Source organism: Puma concolor, chromosome C1 (assembly GCF_028749965.1).
Source record: "Puma concolor isolate L17-30 chromosome C1, mPumCon1.1.hap2, whole genome shotgun sequence".
NCBI lineage: Eukaryota > Metazoa > Chordata > Mammalia > Carnivora > Felidae > Puma > Puma concolor.
The window spans coordinates 107,336,077-107,351,206 of record NC_141674.1 but is presented as its reverse complement, the minus strand read 5'-3'; the positions used below and the strand labels follow the sequence as shown (position 1 = coordinate 107,351,206).

The 15,130-nt window shown below is 45.1% G+C and overlaps 1 long non-coding RNA gene across 2 annotated transcripts in view; it reads right to left on the bottom strand.

Moving 5' to 3' along the window:
• LOC147578358 (uncharacterized) overlaps positions 1 to 12,963 on the bottom strand; it is a 121,328-nt gene extending 108,365 nt beyond the window's left edge. For both annotated transcript variants that reach the window (XR_015254247.1, XR_015254246.1), the window contains exons 1-2: positions 12,894 to 12,963; positions 12,291 to 12,419 (exon numbers count right to left, since the gene is read on the bottom strand). This is a non-coding gene — a long non-coding RNA (uncharacterized LOC147578358). The remainder of the gene's footprint in view (positions 1 to 12,290; positions 12,420 to 12,893) is intronic.
• Positions 12,964 to 15,130: the final 2,167 nt, after the last annotated feature.

The following is a 15,130-nucleotide window of genomic DNA, read 5'->3' as shown; positions in this document are numbered from 1 at the left end:
TCAAGGAAATAGTATGCTGGGGACCAAAGAGCAGGTGTCTCTGGCTCACGCATGTAGGGCAAAAAGAGAGTATTGGGAACTGTAGCAGGAAAAGCAAGCTGGAGGCAAGCTCTAATGAGCATAAATGGAGTTGAAGTAAGCAGAAAAGAAAACCCAGTGAAGCACATTGATAAAGATGAATCAAAGCAAGGAGAGAAGCAGAAGAAAGTGGTGTTCCAGAACCAAAAAGAATTCCAGTAAGTAATGGGCATGAACATAAAACGTAGTTAATAAAGTTATAGTAAATAAAATGGTAGGGTATTGGGATAAGAGTACATAATGCAGATCAATATAACTGAATAAACAGTCCAGAATCAGGTCCTAATATTTTATAACTGAAATGTGGAATATCAGCTACAAAGTCAATATATGTAAAGCAATTAGAAGAGTGTCTGGTCCAGCGGCACCTGGGTGGCTCAGTCAGTCAAGCATCTGACTCTTGGTTTCAGCTCAGGTCACAATCTCATGGTTCATGAGTTCAAGCCCAGTATCAGGCTCCATGCTTGGCAGTGCAGAGCCTGCTTGTGATTCTCTCTCTCTCTCTCTCTCTCTCTCTCTCTCCTTCTCACCCACACACGTGCACGTGCAGGTGTGTGCTCTCTCTCAAAATAAATAAATAAACTTAAAAAAAAGAAACCCGAGAGAAAAGTGTCCAGTACATAGTAATCAATGAGCATATGTTAGTGGCTATTCTTATTTACCACTTGTTGTTATGGTGGTTGTAATTATTATTAAAAATCAGTGTGGAAAAGAAAGATCCCTTCAAGACGTAGGGTGGTAAAGAGAAGAATAGACAGGAGGAGAGAAGCAGCAAAGAAGGCAATTAAACCGTATGCTGGAAACTAAATAAAAATTTACCAGATGAATAATATCTATAAGCCAAGGGGAAGGAGACTGTGAGACAGTCAGTACCAGAGAGAGGGATTCACTGCTGGCCCAAGGACTGAGAAGAAGGACAAAATGGAATCAAAAGCACATACAGAGAAATCAGTCTTGAAAGGGAACAGGGCACCTCACACTTCTGAGGCAAAAAGGAGATAAAAAATAAGTGAAGACATAACTATGTCAATGTTCTATAAAGGGGTCCTAGGATGAGCTGCATCAGAATTGGCTGAGGCAAATTCTTGGACTCCACCCCACACCCAGGGAGTCAAAACTTCTAGCCGATGAGGCCCAGCAAACTGCATTTGAATAGTCTGTGATCTACTGCTTTCCTTTCAGAAGAGTGGAATTTAGAATTCATATCCATTGGCCCCTATGGAGAAAGAAAACCAACTCCTTAACCAGCCACAATTATGACTAAGCCGACCAGGTCCCTCAGATGGAGAGGAAAAAAGGTCTTTACACTCTGAGATAAGCTAAAAATAAGGAAGAATATTCTACCCAGTATTAGTCTCTCAAAATCAATGAAGCCTGGAGCCCTTTCCTGTAAAGTTCTAACTCCCTAACATAAAAAAACTTCTTGATGTCTGCAATGCTAACATCTACAAGCATGAAAATCCTGTGGGGAAACCACTCTTTTTCCACATAAACACACTAAATGTAGCCTTGGTGATTTGTGATTTTTTTTCCTTTCAATGTCTGCACTGTCATTTATTCAAGGAAACAGTCTTCTCCAGACTGGACTCCTAATGTTTATTCAATTACTCCACCACCTTAACATAGGAAGAGGTGAAGTGATCTAAAAGGAAGATGGGGGAGGGAGGGAGACTTGAAAAAAAGCAGAAACAGTGTGAAATACCTGTTGAGGGTCTGACAAAGGGCACCAACCAGGAACCAGAAAACAGACTGCTGGGCAGTTTTCAGAGCTTAGATAAGGCTGCACATCACAAATGTGCAGCAGCAGCTAACACACCATAGTATATGATACCTGCTGACACTCAATAGCCTGGCAGGAGCAGCAGAGAAAATGGGAGTTAGGTTAACTGCAGGTTTGGAACTGGCAGGGCAGAGAGATCCTGGGAAGATGGCGGCACAGGAGGACGCTGGGCTCACCGCACCTCCTGCTGATCACTTAGATTCCACCTACACCTGCCTAAATAACCCAGAAAACCGCCAGAAGACGGTTCTAGCAGAACAGAGTCTCTGGAGCCAAGCGCAGACGAGAGGCCCACAGAAGAGGGGCCCCTTCCGAAGCGGATCTCCGGAGGAAAAGCAAGCTGAGCCTGCCCCTCCCACCCCCATGCACCTTGCCGATCCACCCCAGCTAATATGCCAGATCCCCAGCACCACAAGCCTGGCAGTGTGCAAGTAGCCCAGACGGGCCACGCCACCCCACAGTGAATCCCGCCCCTAGGAGAGGGGAAGAGAAGGCACACACCAGTCTGACTGTGGCCCCAGCGGTGGGCTGGGGGCAGACATCAGGTCTGACTGCCGCCACGCCCACCAACGCAAGTTATTCAAGACAGCACAGGGGAAGTGCCCCGCAGTCCCACATCACTCCAGGGACTATCCAAAATGACGAAACGGAAGAATTCCCCTCAGAAAAACGTCCAGGAAATAACAACAGGTAACGAACTGATCAAAAATGATTTAAACAATATAGCAGAAAGTGAATTTAGAATAATAGTCATAAAATTAATCACTGGGCTTGGAACTGGCAGGGCAGGTGCAAGGGAAAGTGAAGGCTCTAACCATGGACACTTCATGATCCCTAGTGAGGGTTACAGGTATGGGAGGAAAGGAAAGAGCTGTACTGGACCTCTCCTCAGCCCAAACTGCATGTGTGTGATGAGAGGGATAAAGTTACAGCCAAATTTTCCTCTACATTCCAATTACTGTAGTAAAGATGGGCTTGCTAGTAGCCCCAACTTATTGGGTAAAAGTAAATAACAATATGGAATATACTAGAAGCCATGTATCAGTGTGAGGTCACGTATCCCTTTTTTTACCTCACAACTCTTTGGAGCAGAGATCCTTAAATCAAGGTTTGCAAACTGAGATTTTTATAAATTATCATGAGGCCAAGGACACACAGTCTGCCTGTGATGGAGTTCAGGTCTGAATTCAAGTGTGACTGACCGCAAAACTCACTCTCAATCCATCCGCTAGCCCACACTGACCCCACCAGGACTAGAGAGGCTCCACTTTGTAGAGTGAAGGGAATCAGGATCATCAAAGGGAAACCAGAGTTCTGGTAGAACAAGGGGTTGCAGGGAGTATTCTAAGAAAGAATTAAGAATATAGGGGTATTTTCTGGCAACAAGACTAAAGAAAATGAGAGAAGCATAATGTGGGACAATTAGCAGCAAGAATAAAGTAACAGGCAATAAGCAGCTGGTAATAACAAATTGATAGCTGTTAATAACAAATGTGTATCAGACTGCTGGCTGAAGGAGTGTGTGCATGAGGAGGTGGGGGTGGAAGGAATTTAGAGGAAGAAAATGAGCTCAGCCCACTCACTACTGTTATCTGAGACATCTCTCAAAGGGCCCTCTCTAGATAAGGAGGGTCGTTGGGGCGCCTGGGTGGTGCAGTCGGTTAAGCGTCTGACTTCAGCCAGGTCACAATCTCGCGGTCCGTGAGTTCGAGCCCCGTGTGGGGCTCTGGGTTGATGGCTCAGAGCCTGGAGCCTGTTTCCGATTCTGTGTCTCCCTCTCTCTCTGCCCCTCCCCCGTTCATGCTCTGTCTCTCTCTGTCCCCAAAATAAATAAACGTTGAAAAAAAAAATTTTTTTAATAAAAAAAAAAAAATAGATAAGGAGGGTCGTCATGCCTGGCAGGAGGGGGCCACTCTTACTGCACCCTTAATCCAATCCTTTCCTTCTGCCCACTTTGGGGAGTGGCCTGGGTGACTTGTCTGCTCCTCTTTGGGATGTTTTCCCATTGCCAAGAACAATCCCAATGCACTATAACATGACAGAGGCCCACAGTCTCAAAAGTGTGATTAGGGATCCAGGCTAGATATAAAATAAAGACTTAAAAAATAGAGATGGGATAAAGAACAGGTGTATTTAAAAAGTGCATACCCTCCCAACCAACAGCTGTACTCCTGCTGTTATACCTTAAAGGAATATCCAACATTTATGTAAAACTTACTATATGCTAAAAGCCACTATACATAATCCTCTTGATAACCCTTACTATATAACCCATGAGAGAAAGAATTCCATATTCCCAATTTACTGATGAGCACAGAGATTAAGTAGTTTGCTACAGTCACAATAGCTAGCACATTTTTATTTATTTATCTTGAGAGACAAAGAGAGAGAGAAAGTGCATGAGTGTAGGAGAGGCAGAAGACAGGAAGAAAGAGAGAGAATCCCAAGCAGACTCTGTGCTGTCAGCGCAGAGCCCAATGTGGGGCTTGAACTCCTGAACCTCAAGATCATGACCTGAGCCAAAAACAAGAGTCGTACACTTAACCAGCTGAGGATCCAGGTGCTGAGAATCTACAAAAGCTAACATCTAAACCACAACAATGTGACTCTATAAAGTTTTTGTTCTTTTTCTTTAATGTTTATTTATTTATTTTGAGAGAGAGAGAGAGGGAGAATCCCAAGCAGGCTCCATGCTGTCAGTGCAGAGCCCAACATGGGGCTTAAACCCACGAACTGTGAGATCATGACCTGAGCCAAAATCAAGAGTCATATGCTTAACTGAGCCACCCAGGCACCCCTCTAAAGTTTTTGTTCTTAACTCATGGCACCAAAGATGGCTATGTGATCTGTCCCCTGTCCAGAGGTGCCCAGAGGGAGCAAGTCCAAGAAACTCAATCCATACACCCTTAACAATCCATGCATCCTGAACAGAAAGCTACATCCACCCAAGAACTCTTCTCTTCACTCAGGCCCTTCCGTTTGCCAAGCTGTATGCTCAGAGGACTAGGTCCATGCAAAGAGGAAGCCTTTCAGATGCACATAGAGGTCCCGTACAGCCACAGCGCTGCACTGACTGTCCTGTGCAGGAAGCTATTTACAAGGGTGTTAATGCAGCACTCTTTGTGCTGATGAAGTTGGAAAATGGACAAATAAATCGCACTCTATTCTTACACTGGGATGCTATGGAACACTCAGAAGGAATGGACTATTTGTTATGTATCTATAGATTTTTCAAAAACATAACATTGAGTGAAAATCAAGTTGTAACTTATGTACAGGAACAAAAAACAATATTACATTTTATACATATACACACACATTCACTCAATTCATGAGATGGTTGTTTCTGAGGAGGAGGGCAGATTAGAAGCTGGGAGGAGGGATGCCTGGGTGGCTCAGTCAGTGGGCGTCCGACTTCGGCTCAGGTCATGATCTCGCGGTCCGTGGGTTCGAGCCCCGCATCGGGCTCTGTGCTGACAGCTCAGAGCCTAGAGCCTGTTTCGGATTCTGTGTCTCCCTCTTTCTCTGACCCTCCTCTGTTCATGTGCTCTCTCTGTCTCAAAAATAAATAAATGTTTAAAAAAAAAAAAAAAGAAGCTGGGAGGAGATCCCCAGGAAAGACTTAAATGTACCTTTATTGTTATATTCATTCGAATAAGACTTGAAGCAAATATGACATAATGCTTATTAGTATCAATTCTAGGAGGCAAGTATGCAATTGCTCAAAATAAAAATACAGACCACTTTTTAAGAACAGGCTTAGTGGGAACCTGGGAGTCACAGCTAGAAAGCTGTGCTGTGAGGGGCACCTGGGTGGCGCAGTCAGTTAAGCCTCGGACTCAATTTCAGCTCAGGTCACGATCTCACAGTTTGTGAGAATTGAGCCCCACATTGGGCTCTGTGCGGACAGCGCAGGGCCTGCTTGGGATTGTCTCTCTCTGCTCCTCCCGCATTTGTGTGTGTGTGTGTGCGCGCGCATACGCATGCTCTCTCTCACAACAAATAAATAAATGTTTTTAAAAAAGAAAGCTGTGCTTTGAGATCAATAATTGGAACTTCACGGTTCATGGCTTCAGAGATGGAACGATTATGGGTGGTGACAAGGTCTGAGGTGTGGCCATTTCAATGGGTGGCTGAAGCTGAGTGGAGGTGGGAATCGATGGGGTATAAGAAACAAAGGATTCAGATGTGTCACCAATGTGGAAGTTTTCCAGAATGATGACAAAAGCCAGGGAGGCAAGAGAGAGGTGCCAACATTCTCATTGAATATGGTTATAGGGCAAGAAGATTACTTGAGCCAAAAATGAGGATGGTAAGAGGGCGGAGTGTATGTGTATGAGTGGAGGTGTGGCTGTTGAAAGAAGCCACACAAGGAGCAGAAAGCCCAGGCCACGCACAGTGGAGAGAGAGGGGTACACCCACGGGAACAGCTGGACAGCAGGGTCATTCAGGAAAAGCCCGGTTTCAGTCAGGTGAGGAGATAGTTACCTCACAAATCCCACTGAAATTCTAAGGGTATAATTCCATGATCCAAAACTCTAGCTTCAATTAAAGAGGAGTGGTGGGTCCTACCAGCAACCAATAAGCAGAGAACTGGAGACGTGGTGTGTTAGACATGAAGCTGCCGAGCACACCAAGGAGGAGGGGACGCTGAAGGAAATCATCACAAAGTCGAAGCCCAGATGCTCAGTCAGGAAACAGGGTCAATGCTGAGTGACTGAAAGGACCTGAGGGAGCAGGCAGAGCGATCCCAGAACACTGCAGGTAAAGAGCTGACAGACTGGGAAACGACCATGACCCTGAAAATCGCTCTGGGGAAGTGTCAAGGAACGAATGGAGACAGGCCACCTAAGAAGAAACGTGTGATTTAGAGTCCAGAATGGACACATACAACAGCGGAAAATCAATATGCAAGACTTAAATCCTCCTGGAGATAGAATTGGAAAAGTGACTGGACCAGGGTGGTGAAGAGGAAGACAGGCAAGAACCCAGGAAGGGGACAGGGGTCGCTAGACTTCCACAAATGCCCTCTCAGGCCACTTTTAGGCTAAGGCAAACTTGGGAGGCTGAGTTTCTCCAATACTTATGCCAAGACATGCCTTCATAGCACCAGAGCGCCTCCCTATAGGGCACAAAGTTCCCGTGGAGACACTAAGACAGGGAGGCCCATGTCCTCTCAGCTCTGGCGTGCCCACACCTGCAAAGTGGACTGTTCATTGATATTGGAAACATTCACTTACAGAGAATGTGCTATAAAGATGGCCAGCCATGCTGATCAAGGCCTTATTCAGAAAATACATCAATCCCTCTGACACACAAAAAATCACCATCCCTCACACTCAGTCTGGGCAAAGGAAGAGCTAAGTCTCACACACTATATCCTACTCTTTATTTCTTCTCCAAACTCCCCTCCATTTGTGTTCAGGTGATCTTTTTTCTATTCTAGACAGAAGCAAGACAGAAAAAAACACAGGTTCTGTCCCATACCATCGTCTCACACCTGCTAGCTGCCTTTGGCATTTAGAAGGGAAGAATGCACATCTGCACCCACTGGCCCCTTGGTTTGGACTGACAGGCCCCAGGGGACACCTGTGGGAAGCCCAGAAGGTCCAGGAAAGACTTTGTCAATACCGCACAGATCTGCCACCATTGCCTCTGTAGCTCTAAAATGTTTCACTTCCCAGTATCTCAAAATTCAGTAAAAGAAAAATCACTCTAAAGTATAAAATAATTGATTATCAAACCCACTGTAGCTCTGTTTGTCAGAGGGAGGTGGTGAGAATACTAAGTTTCTGAAATGGTGGGGCACAGAGGGAGAAAGGCACTTTTTATAGGTAAAAAAAGTTTGGTAAATTCTGGTTTATATACACAATGGAATACTACTTGGCAATGAGAAAGAATGAAATATGGCCTTTTGTAGCAACATGGATGGAACTGGAAAGTGTTATGCTAAGTGAAATAAGTCACACAGAGAAAAACAGATACCATATGTTTTCACTCTTATGTGGATCCTGAGAAACTTAACAGAAGACCATGGGGGAGGGGAAGGGAAAAAAAAGTTAGAGAGGGAGGGAACCAAACCTAAGAGACTCATAAAAACTGAGAATAAATTGAGGGTTGATGGGGGATGGGAGGGAGGGGAAAGTCGGTGATGGGCATTGAGGAGGGCACCTGTTGGGATGAGTACTGGGTGTTGTATGGAAACCAATTTGACAATAAATTTCATATTAAAAAAATAATAATATAAAATAAAATTTTGTATTTCCAAAAAAAAAAAAAGTTTGGTAAAATCTCAAAACCCTCTGGTCCTACCTCTGCACCACCAGGGCTCCTGGAATGAAACTTCCGGTTGTGTTGATTGAGCAGAGACAGAGTCACAGTGAGGAAGGAGGGGATAAGAGTGTAAAGGAGGGCTTGGGCAAGCACCAACCACCACGGTCATCATCGGCCTGGCTTCAGACACGGCTGCCTTCTCCCCCTACAAAGCAAAACCAGAGGAGAAGCAGAGTTCGTTTAGATTTCTGTGCAGCTCCGCACATAGAGAGCTGAGTGGTGGCACATCCTTCATTGTGTCAGGGAGTTCATGTGCACATTCTATCTGAAACAATCACATCCAGACCTGGTACCTCTCTCTATGGCCACCACCTCTCCTGCAGAAACTCCATCCTCAACAAATCCCAACCTCCCTTCACTACATCCTTGGTCACATTTTGCAAAGGTCATTCCCTGAGGAAATGTGACTGCCTGTTTCAGATCAACAGTTCAAAATAGCAATAGAACATAAGTTATCTCAATGGCCCATTGAATAATAATAGTTCATAGTACCTATATCTTGTTGATCATTTACTACATGCTAGCACTGCTCTAAGAAATTTGTCACAATAATTCTGTGAGATATTATTCTTACCTGTATTTTGCAGATCAGAAAACAGAGCCAGAGAGAGCTTAAGCCCCTTTCCCAAAGACACACAGCTAGTAAGCAGCAGAACCAAGATCTGAGCCCGGCAATCTAACATGATTATTAACAACTAATACTATTATTAATACTATTATTAACCACTATGTAATTCTGCCCCTTGGAAAAGATCAGCATAGTTAATATCATAGTTAGAAATATGTAATTTGCAATTTGCCAGCAGCCCTGCTTCCCAATGATTTCTAACTCCTTTTCCCTTGATGTTTACATTCGATGTTTTCAGCCTTCACATCTAAAACCCAACAGGGTACGTTGTGTTATCTTGTCATAACAGAGTATAAAACAAGGCCTCAGCAGGAGTACAGCCCATGTAAACTTCAGAAGCAGTTTCTGTGTTCATGTCCACATCAAGGTTGACTCCAAGATCTCTACTGTGCAGGCCAGCCAGATGGTGTTAGCACTAACAGAAGTCAAGTAGCCAGAAGGTAAAGCACAGTTAGAGAAACAGATATTTAGTTTACACTGTTCATTCAGTCAACAAATATTTCAAGAGCCTTTAGTAGCTACTGTGTTGCATTCTAGATACAACAGAGAACCAGACGGAGTCCTTGCCATTTGGCAGCAATTTTAGGACACTCTAGAGGAAACTGAGAATAAACAAGCAAACGGAAACAAAAAGGATACCATGGGGGCACCTGGGTGGCTCAGTCAGTTAAGCTGCTGACTCTTGATTTCGGCTCAAATCATGATCTCATGGTTTGTAAGTTTGAGCCCCGTATCGGGCTTTGTGCTCACAGTGCAGAGCCTGCTTCAGATCCTCTGTCTCTCTCTTCCTGCCCCTCTCAAAAATAAATAAACGTTAAAAAAAATTTTTTTAATAAAAAAAAAAAAAAGAAACAGGACACTATGACAAAATAACCAAGGGAATCTCTTTTATATGGAGCATTCAGGAATGTAGTAAATTTGAGATGCTCAAAGATAGGCAGGTGGATATACAGGTCCTAATGACATGTTGTCCTAAATGTCTTTCCGCCAGCTTCCCAGGAGCTTTATTTAAGAACAGTTTAAGATTCTGTAATGCAAACTTCTTGACCTGGTGTTCCAGGCCCTGCTCCAACCCCACCCTGCCTATCTACAAGCTTCCCACAGCACTCCAAAACACACCCTCTCTGTTCTACTCAGGCTAATCTCGCATTATCCCACAACACCCCACGTTCACCCCCACACTGTTCTCTCCCCTACACCTATTAATTCTACCCATCCTTCAACACCAGGCTTCCTCATTCTTATCCACTGCAAGCTTACCAAGCTCGTCTCCCCTCTAAACTACTAGCTGTCAACCACCTAATTACAGCTTTCTGTCCTTCTCTGCTGCTTCACAGGCACCATAACCCAGGACTTTAACACCAGGTACCACAATCTCCTCTCAGTAAATGTGGCCAGGAAGGCGACTCAGTACATGTCCTGAGTTCTCAGGGCCAGAGGCTGAGAGAGGTGACTGGCACAAAAAGGCAGCCAAAGGAGACCAAGCAGAATGCCCAAGGAGCACAGTTTCCAAGGAGGAAGACACAGAGTGTCCAATCAAGTGGAGAGATCTCAACAATTGTGAATATAGGTGACAGAGACGGTTCTAAGGGGAATGAAGAATGGATCCAGGTGGGGCATCTAACCAAAGCCTAGGAGACAAAGCATAAGCCTTGTCTCATAGATGGGTCCGACACAGAGTAGAAGGAGTGACCTGGGGATACACAGGGGCACCGTGTACCAACTGGCAGCAAAACGAATCTAGGGAGAGTCCAGGAACCTAGAAACTAACGATGAGTGACCAAGTTTGAGGACTGATTCAACTCCAAGCTGTAGGTAGAGATCATCAGTGGACTTGTTTAGGGGAAGTAGGGAAAGTAGATCAAAGAAATGAAGACCCAAATGTTTACGGATAGATTATTGGTCCCTTAGGTGCAGGGGCTATGCTCATTTCTTGCCTCCACAGCACTCAGCAAAAGAAATATTTACTCGTTACATTAAAAAAAAAAAAAAAAAAGACCACGGGCAGTGTTAGTATTACCCAACGGGGGAAATACGCCAGCTCACCTGAGTCACTCTTAAGCAGGCTGTGTAGTGGCAGCTTTACAAGAAGGTGCCATCACCTGGCAAACACAGAGCGGTAACATGATCCAGTACATGAACATGGGGCTAGGAATGAGGTGGTAAAGCTATGCCAACTTTGCCGGTAACCTCCCATAAGACCTTAAACAAGTCCTTTCACTTCTCTGAGCCTCAGTTACGTCATCTATAAAAGGGTACCTAATGTAACTGCTGCAAATTTTTCATAGTCTCTAGAACACTCTTTCCCCAGCTCTTGCTTGGCTAATTTCATTTCTTTTGAAACTTTGCTCAAATTTTGCTTTCCTAATGAGGCCTATTAGCCATCCTCTGAACTGCCCACCCCAACCCCCATATCCCCACACACTCAGGTTTATACTTTTCTTTTTCACAATGCTTCTAACAAACTATATAATTTATTTACTCATTATCCTTATTGCTGCTGGCTAGAATGTAAGCTCTGTGAGGGCAAGGACCTTTGTTCTAATTCACTGATGCACATCAAGTCTCTGAATAGCATTTGGAACAGAGTAGGCATTCAATAAATATCTGCTGAATGACTATATGAATGAATCTAATAAAGGCCAAAACCTTGTGAAAGAAAAAGACCAGAATAATAAATCATTTATATTCTCCCTGAAGCCAGGGGCTCCTACCCATACCTTCATTCAACCCTATACCCCCACCCCCACATCCTGTACCAGAGTGTGAGGCAGATGTTAGGACCTAAAAGTGCAAATACACCCATGGTGCTCTGGGGCCACCTGCTGGCAACTCTATTTATTGGTAAATGGAATTGCCGGGAATCTCTCCAGTAGTGAGGACTGCCACACTACACATAAACGGGAGGAAGGAGAATAGAGTGGAAGTCAAGGAGTTTCCCAAAGCTCCTGGAAGAGAATTAAAATCGTCTCTGAACATGTAACAGTGTTTCCTAGAACTCCTTTTCCACCTACAGTAATAACAGTAACACCATGCACTTCTGGCATTATTTCATTAATCAATCTTTTGATGCTGGCATGGTTGTCACCATTCTATACATAAAGAAAGTTTCCTTTCAAAATAAATGTTTTCAAGAGGCGCCCAGCTGCCTCAGTCCACACATAGAGCCTGGGACTCTTGACCTCAGAGTTGTGAGCTCAAGCCCCACACTGGATGTGGAGCCTATTTAAAACAAATAAATTTAAAAATAAAAATAAACATAAACAGGAGCGCCTGGGTGGTACAGTCAGTTAGGCATCTGACCTCCACCCAGGTCATGATCTCACAGTTTGTGGGTTCTAGCCCCATATACAGAGCCTGGAGACTGCTTTGATCCTGCGTCTCCCTCTCTCTCTCCCTCTGCCCCTCTCTGCTTGCACGCTCTCTCAAAAATAAACAACTAAAAAAATAAAAATAAACAAATAGGGGCACCTGACTCTTGATTTCTGCTCGTCATGGCCCCAGGGTCATAGGATCGAGCCAAGAGTCTGTGGAGCCTGCTTGGGATTCTCTCTCTCTCTTCATCTGCCCCTGCCCTTCTGGCACACTGGCTCATTCTGTCTAGAAAAAGAACATAAATAAAAATAAAGTCATTTTTTTAAAATAAACAAATACTTCCAACTAAGTAAATCAGCGAAGCCATTCACATTAGAATATTCATAGGTGACATCAGGACAAGGTGCGCACAGGAGGCTTTGGGAGTGTTCGCGCACACGCGCTGGACAGCGTGACAGCACCACGGAGCACCCACGAAATGTGAGGATCCTCAGCAACCCGATGGTGCTCCCCAAGCCGGCCGGGGGTCTCCACTTGGTTCTGAGCAGCTAAGAACCCGAGGCCGCTGCCCCGGGACCGCCTCCCGGGCCCCTGCGCTCCCACCGCCCTTCCCGACTGAGGGGGCGGAAGACAGACCGCTCTTGCCCGGAAGCACAGCCCTCGACCCCCCGCGCGCCCCGGCCAGGACCCGCGACCGGCCGGCTCCAGGCGCCACCCCCACGCGCCTCCCGGAGGGCCCTCGTGCAGCCCCGCCCTTACCTCCGCGGGCAGGGACTCGGCTCGGGCCCCGGCAGCACCCCCCCCCCCCCCCGCCACCGCGGGTGACGCCCCCGCCTTTCCAAGCCCGGCCGCGCGCCTCCGCTTGCGGTCGAGCACCTGGGGCCTCTGGGACGGCGGGCGCTGACGCCTCCTGGTGGCCGGTGGGAGCCTCGGCGCCTTCCCTGCAGCCCTGGCTGGTATGCTCCTTCCCAAAAGACGTGTGCAAAATGGGGGGCTTTTAGGTGCTACGTGCACTTTTAATAGTTTTTGAGTTATTCTTACCCGTGCTAGAAAAAACTGCAACTAGTGCAACTAACACCATTTGTCTCAAATAGAATTTTAGTATAAGGCTAAGATGTGTGTATGTGTATGTGTGTGTGTGTGTTTACAAAATCTGATTTTATTTTTATGATCTTAGAGATGAAATAATCCAGGCATAAATAAAGGGGTACGTGCTATCTCTGGCAATGGAACGGTCCTGCTTAGTAGCTTTATTTTTTTAAGTGTTTTTTTAATTCATTAGTTAACAATGTTATATTAGCTTCAGGTGTAAATTAGTGATTCCACATTTCCATACATCACCCAGTGCTCATCACAAGTGCACTCCTTAATCCTCATCACCTAGTTCCCCCATCCCTCCACCCCCTCCCCATCCCCTCTGGTAACCATCACTTTGTTCTCTATTAAGTCTGTTTCTTGCTTTGTCTCTCTCTTATTTTTTTTCCCCTTACTTGTTTGTTTCTTAAATTCCACATGAGTGAAATAATATAGTATTTGTCTTTCTCTGACTGACATATTTCACTTAGCATTATGTTCTCTAGCTCCATCCATGTTATAAAAAGGGAGTAAACATTGTTTTAAAGAAAATATTAAATAAATGATACAGAGATACTGCAAAAAATCATGAAAGGGATACTCAAATAACTAATATCAGGGAAAATGACCAGCCCAACAAGGACAATCAAGGGAATACGTGTAATAATTACTGTTATGTGTCAATTTACAGGGTGTTTTTGGATGAAATTAATATTTTTTAAAAATTTTAATGTTTATTTTTGAGAGAGAGAGTGGGAGTGGGAGAGGAGCAGAGAGACAGAGACACAGAATCTGAAGCAGGCTCCAGGCTCTGAGCTGATGGCACAGATCAGGACACTGGGCTTGAACTCACAAGCAGTGAGATCGTGACCTGAGCCAAAGTCAGAGACTTAAGAGCCACCCAGGCTCCCTGGGTGAAATTAATATTTAAATGAATGAACTGAGTGAGGTGCATCTCATCCAATCAGTTGAAGGTCTGAACAGAAGAAAAAGACCCACTGCCCTGAACAAGAGGGAATTCTCCAGCAGATTGCCTTTAGACTCCATCTCCACTATTGGCTCCCATGGGTCTCCTGCCTGCTGGTTCACAATGCAGATTTTGAAATTGCCATAATCATATGAGCCAGTCCCATATAATAAATATATACACTATATATAGTGTATTTCTGTTGTTTCTCTGGAGAACCCTAGTATTAAAGTAGGTGATCTCAAATAGTCCTTCTTGCTCTGACTCTTGGTGAAGCTGTAAGGATGTAAGGAGATCAGCAGGACAGAGAGGGCTTGACTCCAACAACTGATGCTCCAAAGTGCTAAAGGGGTCACCCTATCCTCTGTTTACGGGGCCCACCTACTCTGGCTTCACTGCTACTGTCCTCTTTCCCCTTCCTACTCCTACTGCTCCCTCTTTCTGGAGGAGAACAGCATAGTGAGATGTAGATGGAGCTCTGGACCCAAGTCGGGATGTCTGGTGTCCTGGCTCATCTCCCTCACAAGCTTGCAACAGTCACTTATCAAAATCCTTTCCCCTCCCTGGAATTCTGTGGCACCTGTACAATGATGCAATGTATCTGTGCAATCTGATATTTAAGGTTTCTTCTGGATGTGAGCACCTTTTCCCCACTCCTGGTCTCTTTCCACCCTTTTTTTCTCTTTACCCCTGAGACGGTAGAGGGACTGGTTGGAAAATTTTTGTAAGAACAATTGGCTCATGTCTGCCCTGCTTCTGTTTGGGAACTACAGGTGCTCCAGGCCATAACAGGACCTATACTTGTGCAGGGATGTGTGCCCCACCCCAAGGTTGCCACTGGGTGGGCAAATATGACTAATTCTGAGGTCTAGTATGAGCGAGCCCTAGCTAGCAGACCTAGAGCCACTGCCTATAATCTAATCACTATCAGAAAAAAAGGTGGCATTTTCACTAC